The following is a 13,813-nucleotide window of genomic DNA, read 5'->3' on the forward strand; positions in this document are numbered from 1 at the left end:
CTCAACCCAGACCTCCCCAAGATTGGTTCTTTCTTGTTATTCAGGTCTCAGTTCGGTCTCCTCCGTCAAGAGGCCTTCCCTGACCAGCCAGTCTAGAGTCACTCCCATCTCTCTATCATATCATCCTGTTGTATTTCCTTCATAGCACTGGTCATGATCTAAAATTATCTTCTGTATCTATTTGTTTCATGGTACCCAGTCTGTCTTTCCCAACAGTATGTAAACATCATGAGAGCAGTTACTGTACCTGAATTGTACAGCTTCTAGAATGTTCCATGGCAGAGATTAGGTGCTGGATGTCCTATCCAGGTTCTCTCCGACCACCTGAGGCTGAACTCAGCCTCAGACCTCCGCTGCAGGTCAGTCTGGGCAGTGGGCATCCAATCCCAGGCTCACTTCGAAGCCCCATCATCCCTGTGACTGCTCCCTGCGTCATCCAGTCTCTCTCCACAGGTTGCCCCCAGGCTTCACCTTCTCTTCTCTGGCTCCTTTGTGGATTTAGCCACAGGATTTTTAGCCCAGCCCCTCTACTCCTGGAACCCTGCTCTAGACAACCTCATCTTATCCTCAGACACTGGCTTTCTGGAACACTTTCTCTTCTCAGAGCAAATCTCCCTCCCCTTCCTGCTCCCTGCCCCCAGCAGGAATCACAGTTCCTGCCATCAAAATCACGCTCTCAGAGCTTCATAGGAAGAGTCATTTCACCCCAGGCCTTCCTGACCAGCCCACTGGACAAACCAGAGCAACTGAGACCCCACGGGCACAATTTCAACTCACAGACCTCTGGCCCTGCCTGTGAGGGAAAGGCATCTTCCCCATAAGCTTGCGCACACGGACACACCGCGTGGACACACATGCCTATGGTGTCCACCCCAGGCTCTCCCTACAGCCCTCCCTCGACCCCACCCCCGCCAGCTCCCCCTCTCTCTCTCCTCCCTCTTAAACCATCAAACTCTTTGAAAGAGCTGTCTACACATGCTCTCTCCACGTCCTCACCTTCCGCTCACTCCTCAACCCACTCCAAAGTGGATTCCATTCTCATCAATTCATTTTCATTCATCAACCATCCATCTCTACACGGCACCACATTTTGTGGGTGCCAAGAGAGAAATTCTCTTACCAAGGTCAACAGCACCCTCACGGTCACTCAATCTAATGGACACTCATTTTTAAATCATGCATTCTTTTTCATCTATCCATGAACTTCTCAGAACGTATCTTCTTAACTCTCCCAGCAGAAACAGGAGACTCCCGGGACGCGCACTCTCCATGCTTTCTGTGACACCTCCCACTGCTGGCTGTCCTCCCACCTCTCTGACGGCTCCTTCCCAGCCTCCTTTGCAGACTTCTCCAGCCTCAACTGTTGGAGTGCCTCAGGGCTCCGGACTCCACTCGCTTCTCTCCCACGCTCTTCTCCATATGAGGAGCACCTGGGTGCTTTCAAAACTACTGATGCCTGGGCCTCATCCCAGGGTCGAATGAATTAGAATTTCTGGGGCGGGGGGAGCCTGGGCATAGGTTGGTTTTGTTTACAAAGCTTTTCCAAGTGATGCTCATATCACCAGGGTTGAGAACCCCTGGTCTGCATGGACAGTGGACAATCTAATTCACTGCCATGGTGCCAATGACCAGCCTTCGTGGACGATTCCAAGTTTCTACCACCAACCCAGGTCTCCTTCCTGGACCCTGGACCCTTCCCTCCAACTGACTGCTGGATGTTGGCATCTCCCTGGAAGCACCACAGGATCAGATGAGGACCCTGAAACATCCATCACCTTCTCTGTTCTGCATCAAGCTTGCCAACCCAGACTCCACTTGCCCATCCGCTCCTCACAGTGTGATATGGTGGCAGTGAACTTCATTTAGGGAGCAACTGAAGTTGGGGGTGGGAGAGTGGCACATCCCTTAACAGGAAAGACATTTGGAACACCACAGGTTCTATCACCTGTGCTTCCCCTCCTTCAGCTGAAAAACTTTAGACAGCTCCCATGGTCTGCACGGGAGAGGTAGTACAGCGCAAAGCAGATATGTTGACACCCGGGCTCAAACTCAAGTTCCACGACTTAGTAGATGTGTGACAGTGGGCAAGTTACTTAACCTTTTCTGGGCCTACAGTTTCACCGTCTGCAAATCGCTCATTATTATGGTCTCTGCCTCCAGGGTTGATTCAAGGATTCAGCGAGATGAGTCTTATAAAGCGCTTAGTGCTGTGCCTGGCTGGCAGAAAGCACTCAGTGAATGTTAGCTATTTTTAGTACCATTACTGAGGATAAATTCCCAATTCCTGAGCGGAGCTCACAAGGGCCCCCGTGACTGTGACCTTGGCTTTAGCTTCTGCTCTTCTCTTCCTCACACCATGGGACCCAACGGGTCACTGAACAATTGTACCGTTTCACATCTCTGTGCTTTCGTACATGCTAGTCCTGATAGCTAGACTTTACCTCCTCCACCTAGAAAACTCCTACTCATCCTTCAAAATCCAGCCGGAAAGTTATTTTTGTTAGATAGATACCCATGACTCTCCTGGCCAAAGGCAATCACTCCTCTTTTGAGTGGGCTATGGGCACACACTTCTATCGTTGCACACTTTTCCGATAAGCTTCCCAAGGGTCAGCAGGAACCAGCCTCCTATGACCAGAACAGAGACTGCCATTTACCACTGTCCCAGGCTGCCCCTAGGACCCCCTTCTCCTTGGATTCCCTGAGCACCAGCCTCCTGGGCTCCCCAACTCCCAGCTGTCTCTGGTACTTCCTCCGAGCTCCATCTTCATGCTAAGTCAATCCTGGAAATTTTCCAGAGGAGCTTCGATCATCACAGAGTTAGCACCGAGCATCCCAAAGGCACAGCAGCTGCCCATGTCACACTGGGCTGAATGCTACTTCTTGGCACCCCAGGGCCAGTTCCCTTTCTGCTCAAACTCTCTTTCAACAGTCCTAAGTCAATCTGGCTCTCAGAAAGTAGACCTCAAGGCATATTCACCCCGAGTGGGGCCCCCAACCCACTGACTCTCTAGGTGACCTTGGATTAGTCCTTGACCTGCTCTCAGCCTCAGTTTCCCCGCCGCCCCAGACGATGTGGTGGTGATGATAGGGTTGGAGTCACTGAGGCTCATTTCAGCACGGGGCTGGACATTCTAGCATAAGATCTGTGTCCCAAACTTTGGCTATTCCCTGACGCTCCCCTCCCCTCACTCCTGTGACTGCAACAGGGCTTGAGCTATCAGCCTGTGCCACCCTCATTGCACCTTCCAGTTCCATTACCACCCACTCACGTGCACCTGCCCAACTCTAACTGGGAGACGTTGAGGGCAGCAGCAAGGGCCTGGGCTCCTGGAGGCCTTGGCCTCTGCTGCTCGGTGTCCCTCTGGATCCTGAAGGCATGGTGGGAACCAGGGAGAGGGTGGACATGCTGTGACACGGTGGGGTCATACGGAGTGCCTGTCTCCACAGGGCGGTCTAGGCTCCTAGTGGAGGTGCCTGGGGTCTCAGCAGGATGGGAGGAGACAGCTGGGGAAATGGAATGCCAGCCCAGAACCCCAAGAGGAGATTGACCCCGTCACCCTCCCTGGTCTCAAAGCACTAAGGAGAGAAGATAGACTCCAGCCACAACCTCGGCCATGGCTTCCTGATTCAGGGCTGTGCGCTGGCTTCCAACAGGTGTTTGCAAGGCGGGCCTGAGGCCAGGCAGGGCCTTGTCCCCAGCATTGCCCCCACCACTGGCACTCTCCACACCTCCAGCCCCCACAAGGCTAGGCATCTCTACTTCCTCCCAAGGCGTCACCAAAGACGATCAAATAACAAGTAGAAAACGTCCTCCGGCCTCCCGTCAGGGCGCTTGGATCTGCCCGCGTCAGAGCGGGGAGGGCAAAGAACTCCCCCCATCCCAGCACACAGAGATCTCTCCGCCTTCAGGGCTCACGGAGACCAGATGTGTCCCCGTCAGGGCGTCAAGAGGGCACAGAGATCTCTTCATGGTCGGAACGCGCAGAGATAGGACACACAACACAGATCTCTCCCCCTTCAGGGTGCACAGAGATCTGTCCCCGGTCAGGACCGGCAGAGATCTCACCCCAGAGAGGACACCCCAGCGGACTGCTCCGCCGGGCCCAGAGAAAGCAGGTGCATGGCCCCTTCCTCCATTTCCAGCCCTGCTCGGTCAGTTCCCCCGCTCTCTGGAGTCACACTCACTGCGCGCCTAGTCGCTGCTCTGACCTTGGGGTCTCCGGCCTCGGGGAATCCGGGTCCCAATCCCAGACCCTCCGCGAGCCTGCGCCAGGATCGACCGGGAAGCCGGGGCCGCAGCTCCCCCTCCCCCGGCCCTCGACAGCGCGCTGGGAAACCCAGAAGGAAAGGGACGGGGACGGGGCGTGCGCCGATTAGAGACGCCCCCCCCTCCCGGGAATCCCCTCCAGCCGGGCTGCCCTGAGCCCCTTCTTCTCCCCCTCCCACCCTCGGGGGCAGAGATGGGGGAGGGAGCCTGCCGGTGGACCCGGGGCAGGGGAGGGGGCGCGCAGCGGTTGGCGGCTCCGACCCACGGGGAGGAAAGTTGGGCGGCGGCAGGCAGAGGGGGTTCCGGCGGGGCCGGGGCTGCCGGGCTCCGGGACGCTCGCTCACCTGCTGGTCCCCCGGCCCGGGCCCCGGGATGGGCGGCTGCGGCTCGGCGCGGGCTCGGCTCGGCGCGGGGCTCCGGGCACTGGGCGCAGGCTTAGCGGCCCCGGGGGCGCGATCCCCACATCCCACGGGCGCCGCCGCCGTCTCGGCTCCGGAGCTCCGCTCGGGCTCCGGGGCTCGGCGGGAGGCGCGGGCTCGGGCTGGGGGCGGGGTCGGGGGCGGGCCCCGCCTGGGCTCGGCCTGGGGCTTGGGGCCCCGGGCTGGCTCCGCCCCAGAGCGACGCGCCCCGGGCTCCGCACGTGGCGCTCCGCCCGCTCGGAGGGTGAAGCCCTGGGCACCCGCCGGAGCGCACACCCCCGCGCTGAGCCGGGGGCGCCCCGCCACGGAAGGCGGCCCACGCGGACAGGGACAGACGCGCGCAGACCCGGCACACGCGGGGGTACGCACACAGCGACCCGGCGGCGCTTCGCCACCGTTAGCCACCTCCGCCCACTCGGACCCGCACACACCCCGGCACACAGGGAGTACGCACGCACACCGCCTCACTGGCTCGGGGACCCTACCCAAGCCACTCGCCCCTATGGACACTGACATACACGGACACTCGCAGACACCCGCTGTCAGCGACACACACAGACACCCACACGGACACAGGCAGACACATCACTGACACACACAGACACTGAGGCAGACGTACTCTGACAAACTCAGGGACACCTGCGTGACTCAGAGACACACAGCTACTGACACACTGACACAGAGACACGCACGTAGAACCACAGTCTCCTAGACACACACACACACTCCGCACACGTCTGCACAATGGCAGACACGTATACTGACACTTAGGCACTGACTGAAGCACACCCAGACCAGAAACAACCAACACAGCAGACATAACCAACTAACACAGAGACACCCACACTGAAACCCATGCACTCACTTCACCCCATTGGGCTACAGAAAACTACACCTTGACACATACGGAGGCACTCACATGCTGACCCTGAGATAGACTGTCTCTCACACACGGACACAGAGACACAACTGTTCACACACGCAGGCTGACCCACAGGGAGATGTACCCAGGAACACACATCCTTGTTTAAAAGAAACAGGCCACCAGCTTTTGCCCTCAGGCCAGTAACATCACTGGAAGGACGGCTACTGCCCAGAGTCAACACAGGAGCACACACGTAAACACACACACACACACACACACACACACACAGAGCCTTTGTCTTCTTCCCCATCAGCCTTCTAATCTCTCCTGACATATAATTACATTCCTCCTTATGTAAATGTAAGAATCGCTCTCAGAGGGCACCCAGGTGCTGTGTTTAGGAGTTCAGAGGCTGTGACCTGCTTCTCCATTTTTGAGATCTTGGAGAGGTCACCAGGGGGTCAGCCTCCATTTGGGACCTGAGTGTGGGGCTCTAGGGGTCCCTGGGTGCCTTACCTATATACTGAGGAGCTACCCGTGCCTGAAGGAGGGGCTGGGTCAGCCAGCCCAGAGTGGGGGAATCAGTAAGAAAGGCAGTCTACAGAAAAGATCAGGACACAGGACGCTTTCTGGCCCTGGGTCTGCTAGGGTGGCTGGCACCGGACAAGTAAACCACATTCCCGCCGCCAGCTTCTGGCCCCCTGATGGGCCTCAGGTTGACCAGCATCTCCCACTAGCGGCCATAGAGGGAAGTGTAGACAATGTCAATTTTTCAGCCTGGTGTGGCACCACCTGAGCCCATGTTTCCGAGGTGGGAGGAGAGGGCAGCAGAACCTGGGTCCTCCTTGAGGTCTTCCACCAGGCTTCTCGGGCCCCAGAGTGAAGGTTCAAACTTGCAACCGAACATTGGGCCAAGCGGGAGACTGAGAACGGATACTGCTGGGGTGGGCTTAGAGAGACCCCCTGTTTCATCTACATCTAGCAGAGGTGGGGTTCTCACATTCCTCCTTGGTGCTGGGCACTTGCATGTTGCCCGCAGGAGAAGCATACACCCCAGAGTTAAACAAGGGGAGAGAAGCTTGTGAGAAGGAGGAAACAAAGCTCTGATTCAGTTCTGATTCGGCGATTCAGCCAACATATCTGGTGGTCTGAGAGTGGCAGCAGAGGGCAGGAAAGGTCAATCGGCCAGAGACAGGGCATCTCCTAGAAGGAGCCCTTGCCAAGATCTGGAAGACTCCCTTTTCTTCACCAGACCCCATTTAATTAAAGCAGGAACATGCAGTCAGCAATCAGAGAACAATCCAAGGTTTTTAAAACTCCTGTTGCCTTTATTCTGCCCTTCCCCCTACCTAGGGTTCAAAGTTGGGTTAAGCACTTTGTTGTTGTGTATCCACACAGGATTCCTCTCTTGTATTACTTCCTTTTACCCTACTACCATCACCTCTGTCATCTCTCTCCCCAAACAGGAACCCTCTCTTACAGCTAGGTCTTAAAATATGTACACATCTTGGTAAAATACGCAGTATTGTTGTTCGTGTCTATGGATTTTCTTATGTATTTTTACTGCCCCGGGCTTTTCTTTTTATGTGTTCCTTCTATTGAACCTCCATATAGAAATGTGCATAAACCCGAAGTGCTCAGCGCAAGAGGTGTTACTAGCGGAACCCATCCCTATAACCAGCACACAGGTCAAGAAAGTAAACAGCACCAGCACCCCAGATGTCCCCTTCCTGCCCTCTTCCTGTCACCACCACTTCTCCACACTGGGTTAACTACTATACTCACATAGAATTCCCTAGGTTGGTTTTGCCCAGTTCTGATATTTATTTAAATAGCATCATATAGTACAAACTCCTGTGTCTGGTTCTTTTGATTGGCTTTGGGTTTGTGAGCTTCATCCCTATTGCTGCTTGTAGTCATATATATAGTTCATTTGTTCTCATTGTGTAGAATTCCACTGTGTGAATATCCCACGCTTTATTTATCCACTCTTCGGCTGATGGGCAATTGGTGGTTCTAGCTGGGGGTTACTGCGAATAGCACTGCTGTGAAAGTTTTATGGTGTGAATTTTTGGGACCATCTGTGTGCATTTCTGCCAGGTGCATACCTGGGAGGGGCATTGCTGGGCCATGGGAGGGAGTGTATTTGCTTTTAGGAGACACAGCCAAACAGTTTTCCAAAGTGGTTCTACCAATACACACTCTACCAGCAGTGAAAGTATGAGAATTCTGGTTCATCTGCATCTTCTAGCACTTGGTATTTTTATCTTTTTCATTTTAGCCATTTGAGTGGGTGTAAAGAAGTTTCACATTGTGGTTTTAATTGGCATTTCCCTGATGACTAATGAAGCACTTTTTAATGGTTTATTGGCCATTTGTGTGTATGTGCTTTCCATTTATATAAATGGGCATTGTTCTAACTTTCATTCTTTTTCTTGTGTTTCTCCCTCAACACTTTGCTTTTGAGCTCTATCCATGTTTTGGTGTGGGCAGCTAGTTCTTTGCTTCTGATAGCTGCAGAGTGTTCTGGGTTATGTGCTCACCAAACTTTATTTATCCATTCCCCTGAGATGGATGCTAGGTACGATTGAAGATGGAAGAGTAGTAACTGGCTTGTGTTTCTGTTGGCTTCACTCTGCTGATGCCTGAGGCGGGGGTAGGTGAAGACGCAAGCCGATTAGGGGTTAGAACCCGTCAGTGCTCAGGACTAGGCAACTTAGAAGGTGGAGGTGAAGGTTGGGGCTAAAAACAGGAGGCATGGTGGAAAGCTCACACAAAACCCCGTAGACCCAGAGGCACCTTCTCCCCACCCCCTAAGCCAGAGGCTGGTCCTCCCCCATGCAGCCAACTACCTCTGGCTCTGAGAGGGGGCATCTGGCAGGAGTGAGGCGCCTTCCTGAGAGTAAGGGGACTAGTGAGATCCCTGGTTCCCTCTGCTAGGTGCCAGAACGCTGGCAAAGGATTGGGGACTTCCACATTGAGAAAATGACCAGCCTAAGAGAAAAGACCTCTGATCCTGGGCACCCACCCAATCTCCCCCACTGTGAGCCCTCCTTTCAGGGAGCTCTGCTCACTCCACATCCATTCCCATCTGCTTTCTCCTTGCCTGTCTCTCCTAGGAAGGCTGGACAAGCTAAATATTTGCCTGTCCAATTTTCCCTGTACCCGGTGCTGGCCACGTGACTCTATAACGCCCTCGAGTCATAAGCAAAGCTTTGCTGGGGACGGGCAGTTTCTGGGGAAGCATTTCCCCTCCCAATGAAAGAGGACAGGAGCAGTGGAATGAGCTCTTCCCTCGTCCCCTTCCTCCTGCCTTGAACAAGGGCACGATGCTTGGAGCTGATGAAGCCATCACACAGCCATGCAGGTAAGGCCAGGAGATTTGCAGCTGTTGGCCCCAGTGACCATGAACTGCAGAGCCTGCACCTTCATACTTTCTTTCAGTCTTTGTGTAAACAAATGAGACTGGGTTCTCTGTTGTTTGCAGCCAGATTGTATTGGGTGGGGAGAGATCTGGAAGCCCAGGTGCTCTTAATACAAACTGTTCACCAGCTCTCTTGTTTTTGGCCCTACCCCTCCTTCCCACTTCCAGAGCTACCTGGTGTCTGAGTCCCAGAAATATCCCAGGATTTTGAGGTGGAGGGGTCCTTTGCTCTTCTTGGCGCCCCTCCCTCCAAGGGCTCTTTGAATTCAGCCTTCCCCGCTCTGCTAAGTCAGTTACCATTCAGACTTCTAAAAAGTTGTCGTTGCATCCGCTGTTGCTTCCTCTTCCAGACTTTTTGTTCTTGTAGGATTTATGCCTTTTACAATTATTTTGCTATGATCAGTGAAATTTTAAGAGATGACTTCAATCCACTATATTTTGAAGAAAGTCCTCCATCTCAGTGTCTACCCCAGATAAGTTTATGTAGTAATCAGATGGTACTCGCGTGGATTGTCAGCATTCTCCTGAAACAGACTTTTCTCATGGTCAAGGGCAAGGACATGACTTGCTTCCAAAGGGTTGGTGACCTGATGCGCCCTTTATACCTAGATGATGCACAGACTAACCCTCTTATTGAGGGACCATCATCAGGTGGGACCTGCTGTGTCTTACATGTACTTTCAGCCCTAGTCAGACACCCACCCACTTACCTCTGCCAGCTCCCCGCCAGCCCAAATGACGCTGGTCTTCGAATCAAGAGCTGCCCCTTCCTCTAGACACTCGACTGCCATCTGCTGGAGAGTTGAGAGAAAATAGACATAAATCTCTGATGTCTAGGAATGTGCATTTTGCCCCCAAATTGTGTGAAGCAAAACTGTACGTGGCAGCCTGCTCCTGCCTCCACCTAGCCCATCTCTTCCTTGTAAGATGCTTTCCCTCACTCATCAGCTCTGGCCAGTGTCGTGGACTAGAGAGCAGGGCTTAGAGGGTCATAAGCTCAGATCAGATCAATTACTATTGTCCACATGACTTTGGATTACACATTTAACCTTTTCAGACCTTACTTCACTCACATACAAAATGGAATAACTATATACCCACCTGATTGAGTTATTGAGAGGATCAAATGAAGTAACATGAGAAACAGAAAAAATATCTTATAGGCTGAGCTTGGCATTTGTACTAACTAAAGCCTATTCACCCTTTGCCTTTGGTTGGGTTCCCTGGAAACACTTTGAGATGGAGATTTGCGTGCAGGAGGTTTCTAGGGAGTGTATTGGGGAACAACGTCCGTAAAGATGTGAGGGAGACAGGGTTAGGCAGAGAGAGATGCTGATCTCCAATGCAGCTGCAACAGAGGCTTCAGCCAAAGGCCACAGGAAGCTCTGGAGTTGCGTGAACCCGTGGAACTGTCCCCAGTTGAGACCAGAGGAGAGTGAGCAAGCTTTTCTACCTGAATCAGTCATTGGTGGTGGGCTGGCAAGGCAGCTCCCGTAAGGCAAGGGCAGTGCTCAGAAGGGGGTACAGCTGTGAGCTGTCAGCAGCCACACTCCTGGCAGCTGGAGGGACAACAGCACCTCAACCCTAAGAGGGGCCCTGGGCAGCTCGCCACCGCATCCCCCTACCTTGGGTCGTATATGTAGGGGAGTGTGTTGGTCTCAGTGGATACGATATGGCAGGTATCAGAAAAGAGCCAAAGATTGACACAGATGTAGGGAACAAACATATGGACACCAAGTGGGGAAAGCCAGGGCAGCAGGGGCGGGGGGTGTGTGTGTGGAGGGTGTTGGGGAGGGATGAATTGGGAGATTGGGATTGCCATATATACAATACTAATAAAAAAAATCAAATTGTACACTTTAAATACATGCAGTTTATTGTATGTCCAAAAAAAAAAAAAAGAGCCAAAGATTGATTCTGTGCACAGAAGAGCCTTCCTGGCTTTGGGTTTAGTGGAGTAAGAGGCACTAGACTACTGTGGCCAGCGTGGGGTCTTCTGGGCTTCACCCTTTCCATTCGGCTGCCCTTTGCCCCAGCTTTACCAGCACAAAGCATATTCCATGGAAGCATCCCAAGTCCACATAGGGCAACCTGCTTCCTGTTCCATCACATTCCACGGAGGACACGTGGTCGCCCTGAGTCCCGCCACCTTCATAGCGGTGACATGGTTGCCCTGTGTCATAGTTTGCCCTGTGTCATAGTTTGTATCAGCTCAATGGTGGATTTGAGGAAGAGGTTCAATATACAAGATTCACAGGCTGTGAACCAGAGTCCAGTCACCTGAGTGCAGCCCACAGATGTGTTCTTTCAGGGGGGGGATATTGAGGGGGAGCTACAGAGTACCTAACAGTTTACAGCGCTACAAATGTCTTTAGGGAGGACACGCACTGTCCCGTTCTCTTTGGTTACCATCACTTCTTGTTGTGTTATGCTTATTAATGTTACCTGCATGGCTCTGCAGGCGTTTGAGTTTTTCTCTCCTGAATGAGGGCCCAGCAGCCCCATGAGGACGCTGGAGCAACCCATGTGGTCACGTGAATGAGGATGAGAAGTAGGTGGGTGTTGATGGGAGGGCTGGGAATTCCAGGCTCTGGGTAGGCTGTGTGTTTGTGGGGAGCGAGCTGTTCGGGGCAGGAATGGAACTGAGGCTGATGGAGGATGATGCTGGTTACAGGGGAGCTGGGGACCCCTGCCAGATGGGCATTGGGCTTGGGCATGGAGTTCCCACCAGTTTTATTTTTCTACCTTTGCAAAGCATTTTTATTGATACACATAACAGGGATGACTCTTAAATGTGTTATGCTGGGTGAAGAGAGCCAGCCTCAAGAGGTTACATATACTGGAAGTTTCCATTTATAGGACATTCTGGAGAAGGCAAAAATTAAAGGAACAGGAAACAGATCAGTGGTTGCCAGGGCCTGGGGTGGAGGGAGGTGTGGGGTTGGAGGGGCATCATGAGGGAGGCAACGTTTTGTCAAGCACTTGACAAAACGCACAGAACTGTACCCTAAAAAGGGTGAATGTGCCTGAATGTAAATTAAAATATAAATATAAAATTTAAAAATAAAAAAGGAGACATCTTTACCTTTTTGAACAGAAGTGGTACTTCCTTCAGGAATGTGTGAGTGTGTGGGTGTGTGTGTAGAAGAGAAAGAAGAGGTGTGTGTGGTTCTCAAAGAGATAATGATCAGAGCCGCTATTCTGAGCCTCAAAGAGCTGGAATGGGGTCTCTGGACTTGAGGTATTCAATCTCCACTGCTCTGTAGTTGCGCTTGAACTGAAGGCTCTGGTTGCTCAGAAACAGGGGTTGTGGACTTTGAAATGAAAGACTGGATTTTTTTTTTGGTTTTTTTTTTGGTTTGTTTGTTGGTTCTGGTCTGTTCTGTTTTCTTCTCATCAGACATTTCCTCCCCAGTGCTGCCGCCGTGGTAGAGAACAGGGGAGGGAGCCAGTGAGTGAGTCCTCGTCCCACACCTGGGGAACCTCCACGCCTCCCCAGCTCCTGCCCCTCTCCAGCATCCACAGCTTCCTGAAAATAAAAACATCACAGATACAGAAAGAGGATGTGGGGTCAGCCGTCCTCATCAACTCAAGCCCCAGTGCTGTGCAGACCCACGGCCTGCTGGGCCTCCGTTTCCCCATCTCTAAGAGAAAAGCCTGGGGATTACGAAATCCTCTAAAATTCTGCAAGAATGTCGCCATGACAAAGGGAAGAAGCCCACAAGCCCACAGGCACCCAAGGAGGGACTCTGTCCAAACAGTGACATGAGTCCTGGGGCGCCAGGGCTAGCAGAGCACGTACCCCCCCCCACCCCCACCACTTCCACGCTCCCGAGAGAAGAGGGTGAGCCAAGGTGCCCAAGGCTGACAAGAGACTTCAGAAGACTTTGTAGGGAAATTGGTTTTTTCACTGAAAGTCAATGCTTTGGGCCAGAAAATGCTCAGAACTGGCAGCGGCTGACAAAAGCTGCCTCTTGTCTGCGAGTGTATCAGCTTTTGAAGAGATAAGAGGCAGGGGCTGGAGTGCAGGCTTCTCAAGCGAAGGCTGACAGGGGAACAGAAAAACTGCCTCCCACTCTCACCAGCTCAGAGCATCCGGGCTGCCGGGGTGGGGACGTACACCACGGCAGCCCCCTCACTGCTCTTCTGGTAGGAGACGGGCCCAGGGCAAGGAGTGCCCTGCCTGGGGCCTGGAAATGGCAGTGGCTGTTGCGGGGTCCCTGGGGGTGAGCCTGGGGTGCTCGAACGTGCACCGTGGGAGTGTGGAGCGGCTTCGCACTCATCTGTGGCGTGGAGGCAGCCTTATATTTTCTGAGAGGTGCAGAGAACAGGATCCCTGGGATTCCCATACTGGAAAGAAATGTTGGGGACCAGATCAGCCACGCTTCTCAGGGAGCTTGGCTTCAGCCTGGGCCAACACCAGGGCCTCACTCTTAACAGCAGACCTTCACAGGGGTAGGTGAGACCACTGGCGTGCCTTTTGTTTTTTCAGAAATCCCTACTGAACAGCTCTCACCATCCCCAGAGTCCAGAGCTCAGCTGTAAGTCCTTTGTCTATAACTCTAAGGCCCCAGCTGGGATGCCCCTCCCAGGCAAGCAAATATCCAATCGGAATGCGTTCTCCTAGGATTGTTATCCAGGCCTCTGGGAGCGGACAGCACCTCCATCCACCTCTAGCTCACGTGCATGGTCTGTACCTATTGGACCACACCGAGGAGCAAAATAGAGCTGTTGAGGTTCTGACGCCATCCAGTCCCTGTTGTGATGGATACTCGGGGTCAGGTACTCAGCTGCCACTTAATATCCTTCTAGTGTGCCTTTCTGTACCCGAGTCA

The 13,813-nt window shown here is 53.2% G+C and overlaps 1 protein-coding gene across 1 annotated transcript in view; it reads right to left on the reverse strand.

The window, feature by feature from the left end:
* Positions 1–4,640, reverse strand: part of SCN5A (sodium voltage-gated channel alpha subunit 5) — a 100,613-nt gene extending 95,973 nt beyond the window's left edge. The window contains exon 1 of the mRNA XM_057705807.1: positions 4,615–4,640. The gene's annotated coding sequence lies outside the window, so the exon portion shown is untranslated. The remainder of the gene's footprint in view (positions 1–4,614) is intronic.
* Positions 4,641–13,813: the final 9,173 nt, after the last annotated feature.

The sequence above is a fragment of the Hippopotamus amphibius genome, chromosome 13 (genome assembly GCF_030028045.1).
Source record: "Hippopotamus amphibius kiboko isolate mHipAmp2 chromosome 13, mHipAmp2.hap2, whole genome shotgun sequence".
Lineage (NCBI taxonomy): Eukaryota > Metazoa > Chordata > Mammalia > Artiodactyla > Hippopotamidae > Hippopotamus > Hippopotamus amphibius.